The 14,247-nt window shown below is 37.1% G+C and overlaps 1 long non-coding RNA gene across 1 annotated transcript in view; it reads right to left on the bottom strand.

Moving 5' to 3' along the window:
- LOC144234501 (uncharacterized) overlaps positions 1-14,247 on the bottom strand; it is a 27,959-nt gene extending 13,712 nt beyond the window's left edge. Inside the window, exons 1-2 of the long non-coding RNA XR_013335984.1 lie at positions 14,163-14,247; positions 6,652-6,786 (exon numbers count right to left, since the gene is read on the bottom strand). This is a non-coding gene — a long non-coding RNA (uncharacterized LOC144234501). The remainder of the gene's footprint in view (positions 1-6,651; positions 6,787-14,162) is intronic.

Raw genomic sequence — 14,247 nt, 5'->3', positions numbered from 1 at the left:
TCAACAGAGTACTATAATAATCTACAATCTTTTACCATATATGATAGCTTTCTTCATCTCTTTCTTCTTGGTTTCAGTGCCATTTATCTAAATTGGGGATTATTTTCTCCTCATTTCTCCACAGTCTTCTCAAATTACCTCCTTTTTACTTTTTTACTATTTCCCTCACCCTTGCTTACTCATATCATGTTCTTTAACACAATTGTATTTTATAACACTAGCTGTAATAATGCTATGTAGTCTCACTAAGTATGGCAATTCTCAAGGTATGGATTCAAGAGAATACTCATTACAAAAAAACACATCCTACTATTGTGTAGGTTGCTGGTACTAATGTTTCTTACTTCCGTTGTTCACAAGTATGTGCTGCAAAATGAAGGCAAGTACCTTTGAGTACTGTATTTCTTTCCAGAGGATTTTAGGTTGGAACTCTAAGAAAGAAATATTTCAGGACACTACTAAGAGGCTCTCACCGGGGTGCCTGGGTGGCTCAGTCGGCTAAGCGTCCGACTTCGGCTCAGGTCGTGATCTCATGGTTCATGGGTTCGAGCCCTGCGTCGGGCTCTGTGCTGATTGCCAACTCAGAGCCTGGGATCCGTTTCAGTCTGTGACTCCCTCTATCTCTGACCCTCCCCTGCTCACGCTGTCTCTCTCTCTCAGAAATAAATAAAACATTAAAAAAAAGAGAGAGAGAGAGACTCTAACCATGGATTGTGGTGAATAGTCAGATCAAAGCCCAGGGCGTAGCTACATCATTATGACAATAGTTTAAGTTGTTAAGAAGCTCAAGGACCAACAAGTGAGAATGTAATTCTCCATCAAGATTGCCAGCTGTTGTTAAGTGTTTGGAGACCAAGATGAAGACCACAAGATTCAGTGGCAGATTGTCAAAGCAGTGATGCAGAAGTCTACCATTACCATTATGAGCCACAAGAGGTACAATTGTGTTTCCTGCGATGATGAAATCCTAGTTGAGCTTATTGAAAGCTTTGGCATAATTAGTTTGTGAACATTTCTAGAATCTAAAACTTTTTTAAGGAAAAGAATTATTTGAATATATAGCAAATGAAAGAGTGTCTGTATTTGTAAGCAAAAACCGGGATAGAAAATCATTTGCACAGTTCTCTTCCTGGCTCAAATATTCTTAATTAGACTTGTGGGTTATATAGTGGAATTGGTAAAAGGGCATACTGTGAAAAAAGAAGTGCAGGAGACAGAAACTTTTGCTCTAAAATGTTTTATTTTAGAGCTGAATGTAGATACGTGTTTCTCTACTGGCAAAATTTAACAACGCAGGAACATTTATCAGAATTCTTATTTTTAAATCTACCTCCATTCAAGGCAGTTTTCAAGATTATGACAGTAATCTGAAACTTGAATTTTATGCAAATCTGTCTAAGCTTGGAATAGTTATGCTAATTCTGGAAGAAACATATTATCACTTTTATTCATCTTACTTTTAGCATCTTTTAGTCAAATTAGACCCTTTTTATTAAATAACAAAGCTCTTACTTTCAAAATGACAAAGAGAATCCTGGCTTAAGGTGGGCTATTAAAATAACCCTTCCCTAAGCAACAAGATTATGTATATTCCACCCTACCTTATATAATATTTTTTCTCCTAAAATAGTCTTTCTAGACTCTACTAGAAGATTCAGTGTATGGTTCCAACAGGGAAGTTATATATAAATAAGGCAGTAGTTAGGAGTATAGGCTTCGAAGTTGGAAAGAAATGGGTTCAAAAACTAGCTTTTACATATGCTAATAATACAACCTTAGATAAAAAGTCTAGAGTCGGTTTTTCCCTGTAAAATATGAATAACATTATCTAATACCTTGGGTTGTTGAGAGGATTACATGTGATAACACCTACAAATTTCTCAACACACTACATGACATTTAATAAGGATTCAAGAATAATAACTATTACAATTAGAATTGTTAGTCTCTAGTTATTCTGGTTCCCTATGACTCATACAAAGGTACCCCTCCTTCTTTTTTATAATTTTTTAAAAAATTTTTAATGTTTTATTTATTTCTAGGAGAGAGAGAGAGAGACAGCGTGAGCAGGGGAGGTTCAGAGAGAGAGGGAGATACAGACTCTGAAACAGGCTCCAGGCTTTGAACTGGCAGTCAGCACAGAGCCCGACGCGGGGCTCGAACCCACCAACCGCGAGATCATGACCTAAGCGAAAGTCGGACGCTCAACCGACTAAGCCACCCAGGCGCCCCCCCCCCCTTTTTTAAACACAGGCTTACTATTTAGTAGAGTCAAGGCAAACTGGTTTACCTCTATTTGAAATGGTTGATTGAACTTGCCATGAATGACAAGTACTAAGATGGCTCCCATTGCACAATGTTAGATGTTCATTTATATTGTGCGATTCTGTTTTTCCAAAGATACAGCCTTGCTTTAGCTTTTTAAATAGACTTTATGGGGTCACCGTGCACTATATTGTAGTGGCCAGTGTTTACTGTATTTTGGGAAGCATTTTGTACATGGTAGAAAGACACACTAGTTTAAGAGTAGCATTGAATGTAAGTGTAGAGATTGATATTTTCACTCAGGATCCACAAGATCATCTTGTACAAACATCTCATCTAGTAGATGATATAACTGGGAATCAGAGGAATAAAATGATTTGATAAAATGACTAGAGCTGTAACTGGAATGCAGGACTCTTGACTTTTGGTTCTGTAGTATCTGACTCCTCTTTACAATCCTTATTTCCTTGCATATTATATGAAACATCCATTTAAATGTGCCCATATAAAAATTTCTTATATTGAATGCCATTTCCAAAAGAGAAATGGTAGGTATACTAGTCTTACTTGAAATATTTCAGATTCTACTCGGTTATTAGAAACAAGTGTTTGACTCTATAAATTCCTATAAAAGGAAGGTCTAATCTAATGCTTAGTGATGAGAGGGTCTTCTTTACAACCTTGATGGCTATCTGCATTACTGCTAACTTATTTTTCTCATTGCAGCTTACGTTTTAAGTCATTCTTGGTTACTCAGAACTTAGGAAATGCTAAATATCTTCAAAGTACCATCCAGCATGGTTCCTCAGCATATCTGGAGGTGGCCCCAAACCCCAGCTCACTGTGAAAATAGCCATGACATCACCACCAAGGCTTTACCTCCCTAGGATAAATTGTGAACTTCAGTATCCATTGCTGTCCGTTTGTTGCCTGAAACAAATGTACACACATTTCTTATTCTGAGAGTTGAAAAGCAATGGAAAAAATACTTAAGTAGTCCACTGCTGAAAACAAAAGGTTTATACTTAGGGTGGATACACATTTCAGGGATTTTATTAGTGGTTATGCAACCAACTTTGGCTTCCATTGTATCATGTACTTTAATGTTAACATGACCTAAAAAAGATAGGGTTGAGTACCTGGGAAATATAAATCAATGTACCTGGCTATTTACATTGTGAGAATAGAACCAGGAATAATATGCTAAATGGTGTTACGTAAAACCAAACTATTGACATCACACAGATGATTTAAGTTGGGTTAATATCCTGAAGCTGGATTTTCAGTGGCTTATTAGGGCATGAATTTTTTTGAGCATCTTATTGACTGACAAAGTTATCAGCAACTATGGATACAATAGAAAAATTTCTGAAGGTGGTAGGAAATGAGATAAGTGGTTTTAGTTCTGTTGAATTTGTGTCAAAAATTTTTGAGTGTGTATTCTGTTTGGTGGGTTTGCATTGTTTCATATTGGTTGTGTTATTTAGAACGTGTTTTCAGGGCTATGCAGGATTCATATGGCACACTGCATTCTATAATAACGCGTCTCTCATTTCATGACCAAGAAATCCACATAAAAGCCCCGTAAATCACATACGAAACTGATCTGGGCAGTCTCACAGAGGGGAGGGTTTTATACATAATACTACATAGTATGACTTGAGAACCTGCAAGATCTTTTTTCTTCCAGGAAAATACATTCTCATACATTTTGATCAACACTTCAAATGCTAATTCCTTGACTATAATCTTCATAATAATCTAGTGAGGTAGGCCTTATGCCCATTTTATAGAAAAAGGAAATTGAGGCATGGATGCTGAATTGCAAATCAGATACTATCCTAGGCCAATCTGATGCCAAGGTTTATTCTTAATCAATGCTCTATATTGTCTGTTACAGATGTCAAATCTTCATTCCTTCTGCATTTAAAAATCCTATCTCATTGGCTCCCTTAGTTCTCACTTCTAATTAGAACTAAGGTAAGTGCCCATTCTTTATTCAACTATCTTTAAGGTACAGACTGATTTCTTACCTTTGAGCCTTGCTCTGACCTTCCTGCTCTTAAGAGACTCTGAAACCTTGTGTTAAAGGGACTTTCTACTTGTGGGGTTGTTATTGTTGTTTAATTGATTTGGTGAGGGATATTGATCACTGTCCTAATCAATTGACACCTGGGGAATTAGCATGACAAAATAGCAAGAGCTAAAATAAAGAGTAACATCAAAGCAGATTCAAATCCTGGACCCAGTGCTTGTGACGTCATTGCTTCAGATACATTTTAGTGACCTTTCCTTTCCCAGAAGATATGAGTTTGGTAAAGATTCAGTGAAGGAATATATAACAAAATAATTGGGAAAATTTGTTTCCATTCTACCCAATTAGTTCAAAGCAGTGGTGTAATTTTGTTATTATTACTGCATAAAAATATTATCTCTGTCATTATTTATCACTGAATACTTATTCTACCCATACACACATAATCTACATCGTGGTGTGTTTGAAACAGGGACCGTGTCAGACTTTCTGTAGCTGTTAGTAATATAAGTGCCAATAGGACCATGTCCAGGATGATGGAGAAATTTAGTGTCTCCAGAAAATTCAATCCTTCTCCTCCATTCACCTACCCCCATAATCCAAGCATGCCCATCTGACTACTTCTGGCCAATGGGCTATGAGGGGAAGTAATGTTATCTTTTCCAGGTAAAATGAATTTATCAGCTGGTGTGTGGTCTCTCAGCTCCCTCCCTGGATGTTGATTGTTCCTTTTGATGTGTAGCAAGATAAAAGTAGCCCAATCCCTGAGGCATCAGTTAAAAGTTACCACACCCATAAAGGACTTAGTATGAGGAATCACCAAACCTTTTTAATGATTCTGAGATTCTGTGCTGTATTTGTTATTGCTGCACAGCCTAAGCTAACATTACTAACTCACACAGCCTTTGGAGAAGTCTGTTTTTTTTTTTTTTATGTGATAGGGATATAGGTAGCTAGAAAATATTAAGAGGAGTTGCAATAGATTACCCAAGTACTCTAAGTAGACAACTAATAGGAAAAGTCACTGTTACCAGTAATAATGTAGTTCTAGATAGAGAGAAAGAAATGGTTTCTAATATTTAAAAAAGTGTTTTTTTAATGTTTATTCCATTTTGGGAGAGGGAGAGAGAGAGAGAGTGGGGGAGGGGCAGAGGGAGAGGGAGACACAGAATCTGAAGCAGGCTTCAGGCTCTGAGCTGTTATCACAGAGGTTGATGACAGGCTCGAACTCACGAACCATGGGATCATGACCAGAGCCAAAGTTGGTCACCTAACCAACTGAGCCACCCAGGTGCTCCTTTACCTAACATTTGCTTTACAAATGTTTTATCATCCTGTCCTATAGGATTAAAGATTGATTCAGAGTAGCCCATGCTTGGTATACAACTCTTCAATAAAAAGAAAACTAATTACATCATAGTAGGTCAAGTTAATGCTTTGTCTAATCTAGGATCCACATCTCTTCTGTTGTCAGAAATAAGTATTTTGAAGAGTGGGGACTCAAGTGTAGAACTGTTCACTATTGTACATTGTCTGTAACAGCAATGAATTTACAAAAAAATGATTTATGAAAGTTTTGCAATTCAGTTATTTCATTTACTGTAATGACAAAATCGGAGTAATAACCTAGTCACCCAACCAACTTTGTAGCAACTTCCCTGTGACCAGTTGGATAACTTGTATAGCTACTGTGCCCCGCAGGAGAGTTGTATACTTGAATTCTTTAACTTCTCAGTCTCCCCTGAGTTATCTGCCAAAATATTTGTTATTTAAGAGTGGAGAGACACAGGTAAGTGTTGATTTCCTATGCTATATGATTCGATTTTGACTTTGTGGTTGATGACTGGATGACATTTAAAATGAAGATGAGATTCTTACTGATTTCATTAATTTGATGACATTTTGGTTTTAATTGGAAAGGCCAAAAAGAGGCTCCTGGCTTTCTTACAAATACATGTGTTGCCTGAGTGACCTTGGGCTGGCACCTACCTGTTTTGGGCTTTATTTTCCTTATATGTAGAGTGAATATACTAAAACTCTCCATAGTTAAGCTCCTAGGGTCAGTGTAAGTAACAGAGTAGCTAAAGCATGTGAAAATGGCTTAATGATATACAATGCTATATTTACATTTATTTAAACTTGTAGACAAATATATAAATAAGTCATCATTTATTTGGCAAGTCAATTCTCTTGGTTCTTTATCTTCCAACTTCCGCTAAATCTCTTCCCAGCCTCCTCCTGCAGACATTTCCTGACCTTTCACCCCATCCCCAAATCTGGACCAAGTACTCCTTATCTAGGAGAATAGATGCCCCAGAGAACCCTTTGCATAACTGCATTATTGCACTTACTGCATTACATTGACAGGATATGTGTCTGCTTGTCTCTTCTTCTAGACAGTGAAGTTCATGAGAGCTGTTGCTGTAGAGGTTTTATTTTTGTACCTCTCATTCCCAGGAAAATGCTTGGCAACGTTGTCCATGCTCCTAAATGTTTACCAAACTGATCATAAAGCTTGTAGACACTGTGATGACTACTATATTTTTAAACAAATATTCTTATTTAAAAATATTATTCTACTTGCCTGGTTGACAATGTATAATAAATAGGATGTTGCAATTTCTAGTTGGAAACCTTTTAATTTCTTAATTAGCTTCAAACAATTTATGTTACACCTCATAGAAAGCATTAAGAGAGTAATTATTTTTTTTCTGCTTCTAATATTACTAGGAATATTTTTTGCAAAACATGAAAATTCTCTGCAACTTTTTCCTTTTAAAGTTCTACCACGCAGTTTATGGAATGGCATCCTGCCAAATGGTGATCCATTTTCTCAAAAACATCGTTTGAGACCACGCCAGCCAGGCACACTGAGCTTATCTACTGCATCATAGTACAGTCACATAATTCGTGCAAAATTATGTTTGACATTAAATTATAAACCCTTAGCATAATAATAAAAAAATAAATAACCCTAAAAGCAAATTAAAAATATGTTTTCACTGGAGCAGGTTATTAGCCCACTGGAAACTTGATCTGCGGCAGTCGGTCCGTGGGCATGCTTCCATTTCTGGAGGGGTTTGAAGTTTCTCTCTGTGCAGAGAAAAATCCCTAATTCATGAAAGGAAAATTAGCTAATAAAATAATTTTTTCCTCCTGAACTGCTCTGTTGATGAAAACATGTCCACTGCAATTTTAGAAATGAGTGACTTTTCAAATAAAGTAGTCTGTGTTGCCATAAACAGAAGGATGGTAAGGCCATTGCTGTTCTTTGCCAAAGGAAAGAGGGGCCAGCTGTATCCAGCTTCTCTCTTCTCTCTCTCTCTCTCTCTCTCTTTCTCTCCCTCTCTCCCTCTCTCCTGCAGTATTCACATAAATAGTCTCTTCTTGTGAATGTGGTAGCCCACGTGAGAGCCCATTGAAGAGAATCTGGACTCTCTGGATTTGTACATTCTGAAGCTTCACTCAGAAAAGAAAACAAAAAAAAGCAGACATGAAAACCCATTTAAAATAAAACCTTAATATGCTGAAAAACATCTCTATTTTATTATACCTACTATTTTATTCTTTGTAACTTTTTCTGACTCAGTTGGTTTTCTTAGTTGTCGATAGATTACAAATTACAGATTATGATTTGAGTGGTATCTAAATGGTCGTTCCTAGCTTCTGATCCACAAATCCATGGAGTTTGTGTTCTGGTGAAAGCACAGCTTTCTGCAGTCTGGGCTGCCCTTAAGCTGGGATTAAATTATTATGTAGGCACCTCCCATGATCAACCACAATAACAACCATGCAATAACAACAAAGTTTACCTCCAACTTATTTATTTATGAGGTTTAATTTTAATTTGGTTTCTTATAAGTATCATACTTATCCTTGCTTATTTGTAGTTAAAAAATAGTATTGTTGTTGTTGTAGTTAAAATATATTTTTGCATCTGTATAAATGTTTATGAAAGGTAACGTGTATTCCTTTATGAAAACATCAAACAGGGTTTCTTAAATGTTTTGAGAAAAAATTGAAACCCACAAATCAGACAGTCTGCATCGATAGGGAAGATACCGATCTACATTTTACCCAAGATAAATCTCAAAATGATTGCCAGGTAACCTGCAAAATTGTAATGCGTTCTGCTGCCAAGTTCATTTTAGCATTGGGAATTAATTTTTCAATGTGTTTTTGGAAGCAAGAGGTGAATTAATTATTGCAGGCACTATGATATCATTGGAAGTCTGATGTTAGACTGTGATTCAGATGAACATGGAACCAGTAATATAATTGAACTTAGCTCCTTTATCTTTCAAGAGCTCTTTTACATGACAACACAATATTCACACTGCTCCAAGGGATATCTTTGGCATGTCTACAATTCTAATTTCTCCCCATGCTTGCCTACTTCATTGTTGATTCTTGGAACCCAAGCAGGATGGCGGAGAATGGAACAGAGCTCGGTGTTCAGCCGCCTTCCTCAAGTAAGCCCCAGGCGCCTTGCTAGCTCAGGGAGTATTAGCAAGTTTTCCAGAGAGCCACTGCTCTTCTTAACGAGGAGCGCAAAGCTTTGCTAAGAGTTTCACTGCGATTCATGACTCTGGAGACGCTGAAGGTGAGCTCACCCTCATCGAGGTGCTAGGCTGGATCATGCAGTCTCCCGGAAGAGCTGCACACACAGGCCTCTGATGCATCTGCACAAGAACATGAGACCAGGAGCAGAAGACAGAATCAGGTGGTTTAAATCTTCCCAACAGACAGGTTTGGAATGCTGTCAAGTAATACATATTTGCCCTTGATATTAGAGATCCAAAAGAGTATTTCAGTGTTGAAAATGAATCCCAGGCCTATAGATGGGAACGGAATCACAGTAGCTTGAAAGGCAGCATAGTTTGTCTCTTCTTTCCCTCGGTTTTCTGGTGTATATTGTGTTTGTCTTCTTTCTTTCTTCCTTCCTTCCTTCTTTCTCTTTTTTTTTTTTTTTTTTTTTTTTGGTCATTTTGTTTTTCAGAATAGGTCAGTAGGCATAGCATATCAATGTTTATCTGATGCTATTTGTTACTCTTTGGCTCACAGTATTGTTGTTGTTGTTGTTGTTGTTGTTTTTCCATAACATTGGGTACAAAAGGAACTTCAGATGGTAACACAGAGGTTGTTTCAAAAGAAAGGCAGTAGCTTAAGTAGTGCAGATGGTTTTCTGGAACAGCAGGCTTTGTCAGCTCCAAGTCTGCTTGGTCAAAGGCTCATTGGTTATTAGTTAGTGGCACTTATATTTGGCCTTTGAGTTTCAGATAGAACATCTCTCCTCTGGCTAAATTTTATGACCATGTAATAAAATAAAATCCAAGGTACTTAAACTCTTTTTAATGAGGACTACCAAAATATTTTTAAAGTTGTTCTGTGGCTCTCCCTTTCTCTTCTCCATATTTTAATAAGTTTTGGAGGAAAAAAGAAGAGAACATTTAGAGTGTGTCTATATAACATTAATAGAGTGATGTGGGCATAAAAAATTCAAATCACAGTCATGTCAAATATAAAAAAATAACCAGGGTTTTCATTTCTTTTTCCTGTTGAATTGATCAGATTAAGTATTTGCCTCAGAATTAAAGCAGTGAAAGCTGTTTTCACTTATACACGGTTTCTCTTAGTTGTCCTTTTATTTTTTTCTATCTTGACCATTTGTTTGTTTTAACCTTGGGTTTGGACCAGTGTTCCCTTAAAGAAAATAACAAACAAACCCTAAATTGCCAATTCTAGGATTTTTTTGAAGATTTTTTTTTTTAATTTTCAATGTTTATTCATTTCTGAGAGTGAGAGAGAGAGCACAAGTGGGAGAGAAGCAGGGAGAGAGAGAGGGAGACACAGAATCTGCAGCAGGTTCCAGGCTCTGAGCTGTCAGCACAGAGCCCGATGCGGGGCCTGAACCCACGAACTGTGAGATTGTGAGCTGAGTTGAAGTTAGAAGCTTAACTGACTGAGCCACCCAGGCATACCTGAAGGTTTTTTTAAACTGAGGAATTGACATGTTAAAATATGAAACCCAATTTATGACAAGAAGATAAAGTTTGGATTCTTTGCTGATACACTAAGTCAACTGTTGGAATGTACGTACATGGACACCTGCTCTGTTAAAGAAGACTGTAAGCAGCAATTGTGTTATTATTTTGTCCAATATCCTATTGACTACTTGACTACATGGTTTTTCAGTTGTAGACTTCCTCTCCACTATAAAAATAAAATAGACAATTAGGGCAGTATCTTGGCTAAATCAGGTAAAATTACTTTAACTGAGTTAGTGAATCGAAATGAAAAAAAAATTTAAGTGACTCACTCTTGACTTTTCAATGAGAAGCAATATGGGCTCTTCTTCAGGCATTCTGCATGCAGTTATTTGAAATTGCACTAATTTTGTATCAGATAAAGAAAATGACACATATCTTCCCAAACCAACACACACAGCAGAGCGCACTGGCTGTGTCTCTTGCTCGCATATGGTATTCATCATTAACAGTAGCGGCAGCAGCCACGTCTTTTAGTTGACTGGTGGAAAATAGAGCTCCAACTCAAATCTCTGTCTGCTCGCCATAGCTTTTTCCAGTTAAATTGGTACCACAATCTGTATGGTTTCATCACTCCATTGGCAGTTTAATATAAACATCTGTTTCCAGTCTTTTATATCCTATCTGAGATTTATTCAGTCCCTCTGAGTTATCTGTCCTTTTCTCCTTCTCCATTTATTTCCCTTGACTTCTAAATGATGTTATATTTTCCAATATTTCCTTGATCTTTTGCTCAGATGTGTGCATCATTAAATGCATTTAATTATCTTTTTTTTTTTTTCTTGTGGAGGCTGGACTGTTTGTTTATAATCGGTTCCCTCCCTAGGCATCATGGAGCTCTTACTCTCACAGAGCAATTTTCATTGAAAATAAAGTAACATGACTTCAGATTTCAGGGATGGAGGTGATTATTGCATTGTGATTGGCATGAAGATCAAACTGTGAAGAATTTTATTCAAGTTAAACAATTTTGTCTCTGCTCCTCCCATATTTGCATTTACTACTGTATAATGCAAGGATTTGAAGGTCTAGGCTCAGATTTCATAGTATTTTGCTTTCTCTTCTGTTAAATTTATAATGTTGGAAAGTAAGGGCATTTCCTGCGAGGTAATAATCTATGGTAGAAGCAGAGACCCTGAATCAAAGACAGTAGAGTCTTTTAATTCAGCAATTGGTTAAATGTCAGGAAATGTCCGGCCCAGAGGTCATTATTGTTAAGGCAAATAGAAAGCTTTTATTTTCCTATCTTCTTTTGATTTGGGGAGCTGTTCATAAAGACTGATGCTGGGCAAGTCACTAACTACATGGAAATGGTGGAATTCAGTAAACAATTGGCAAGCAGAACTTTGTTCTTATTGTCCCATTAAGCTTAATATGAGGTGTTAAATTTAATGAAATGTGGTGAGTGAAGTGTTATTTTCCCATTGGTTACTGTAACAGTCATTAACAAGTAGGACACGACTAGTACTGAAAATAGAATACTGTATCCATGACAACACAGAGTTCAGCTTTTCCATTTTCAGCAAATGGGGCAGCAATTACTTAATATTTTCTTGATTTATTAATTTCCTTATAAGTGGGAGTAACAAGAAGACTCTTGAAGTGGGCAGTTAATAGCCCAAATTCGTTAAAATTTTTAGTTACATCATTTATGTAATCATTTTCTCATTCACTCATTCCCAGTAACATTTGTTGAGATTCTACTATAGCACAGACAGTGAGCAAACAGAAGTGAGTGAGACAGACAGAAGTGAGTGAGACAGAGTTTCTGTCCACAAGGTATTCATGGGCTAATGAATGCAGTGGTTCTCAAAGGAAGGTCTCCAAAAGAACACCATCAGCATTACTGGGAACTTGCGAGAAAGGGTGATTTTCTAGGCCTTTGCCAGACCAACTGAATTGTAAACTCTGGGGTGAGGCCTGGTGGTCTGTGTTTTGACAAGCCCTCCAGGTGTTTCTGGTGTTTCCTAGAATCTGAGAACCACCAGATGTATGGGGAAATTAAGAACTGTCCAACTATTAATATCTTGCTTTGTATCCAAATGATTATGAAGCTGGAGGATACTTCCATTAAAGAGAGTTATAATTATGTAGAACATGAAGGTTCTACAAATATTAATCCTGCAGGTGTGTGGCCTTGACATATAGGCCATTGATTAACTTCACATGAGTGATTAAAATCATAATAAAAACTTAAGACCTTAATGAAAATCTTACACATTCAATGGGTCTTGCAACATCTCTTTAATGAGCCTATTGTCTCGTGAATATTAAAAGACTATCTTTTAAGATAGAATTGTATATTGATAGATGCTTGAAGGAAGTGTTCCTATTGTATATGTAGTAAAATACAGGGTCTACTATAATGCTAGACAGATATATGTTCCATAAATGTCCAGCCCATTCATGGATCTAAATCTTGAAAAGAATCACTTAACATTTCCACTTATTTCTTCTTTTGCAAAACAAGGGTGGAAGTCAGCATTGTGAGGTAGGATGCTCTCTCAGATCTCTTTCAAACTGAGTATTTTGTTACTATGTCTTTGGCAGCCTGTGTTTATTACTGCAAGCTTCCCTTGTCCCTCGTATAGAAATGTATATATATGCATGTCCATATGTATACACGTATAATTGATGTTACTCTATTTCTCTATTACTTATTAAACATTGAGTCTTAGTACATTTATCTCTGAGCTTTTCTGTACAATCACGGCCTTGAATCTTCGCCCACTCAGAGCCGCATGTGTGTTCTTCCAAACCATTACTCTATACCCGGAACTGCGTTCTCTTGAACACGCCACAGGATACTTCACCCTTTTACTCTTAGGAGCCCATCTGTTCTGTGAAGCATTCCAATGACAATAACCACCTACCACTCTGTGCTGTTATACACTTATCTTTTCCCTTCCTTCATCCTGTTGATCTTGAGTGTATTACTTAAAATGAGCACTTTTGTTCTTTCCTTGCTTTTAAATGATAACTGGTGACATGCTTTGTAAACTCACAAAAATAATATATCACATTGGGACTTCCAACATATCAGTTAAAACAATTTCTAACACTATGACAGCAATATAAAGCATGAGTTGGGTGCAGGTAGGGTAATAGATTAGCTCAATGGTTCAGCAGGGTGTGAACCATTATAGTTCAGGTGTGAGTCCTGTGGGACCAGTTACCTTATCATCTGCTATGTTTGAAAACTATAGCTCTATAACACACAGACATTTTGAGATGAAGATGATAGTACAGGCAATGTGTGTATGTCGCGGGGGGGGGGGGGTTAAAATAAAAACAGTATGCAGGTAATCGGGCCCAAGTTTGAATTCTGTCACCACTATTCACCTGTTTTGTAATCCTAAACAAATTAAGTGATCTCTCTGAATCTGTTTTCTCAAATTTGAACTCATGAAAATAATCTTCACATTTTAGGACTGCTATGAAGTTTAAGTGAAAAAACACATATTTGTAAGAATGTATCACAGTGTCTGACATAAGCCAGTTCAACATATGCCTATGTCTGCACTCCGGATATCTATCAAGAAATGAAAACCTACCTACCTATCTCTCCCTATGAATTGTACCCCAAGTCTTCGGTGTCAACATGGCAAAGAATAAATGCACCCCACCCCTCTCCTAGTAGTCTGCTATGGCTGGGTTCTGTCGCTGGATGAATGCTATGGCTACTCCGGTAAGATCCTAAGCTAGACACTCTCCTCTCTCTCACTCCATATTTCCAACAAAAACTAAAAACAGGTGGCTTTCACCTTGCATATTTACCCCTACAATTAATTCCTTGAATACTTAAGGTATCTTACTTGGATCGAAGTACAATGTCTTTAAGGCAGCCTCCCAGTTCCCAGGTTAGGATGTTCAATTCATTCTCCTTACACATTGCCAGGG

This window comes from Crocuta crocuta, unplaced genomic scaffold (genome assembly GCF_008692635.1).
Source record: "Crocuta crocuta isolate KB4526 unplaced genomic scaffold, BGI_CrCroc_1.0 scaffold154, whole genome shotgun sequence".
Classification (NCBI taxonomy): domain Eukaryota; kingdom Metazoa; phylum Chordata; class Mammalia; order Carnivora; family Hyaenidae; genus Crocuta; species Crocuta crocuta.
Note: the sequence above shows the minus strand (reverse complement) of the source record. Positions and strands in the feature narration are given on the sequence as shown.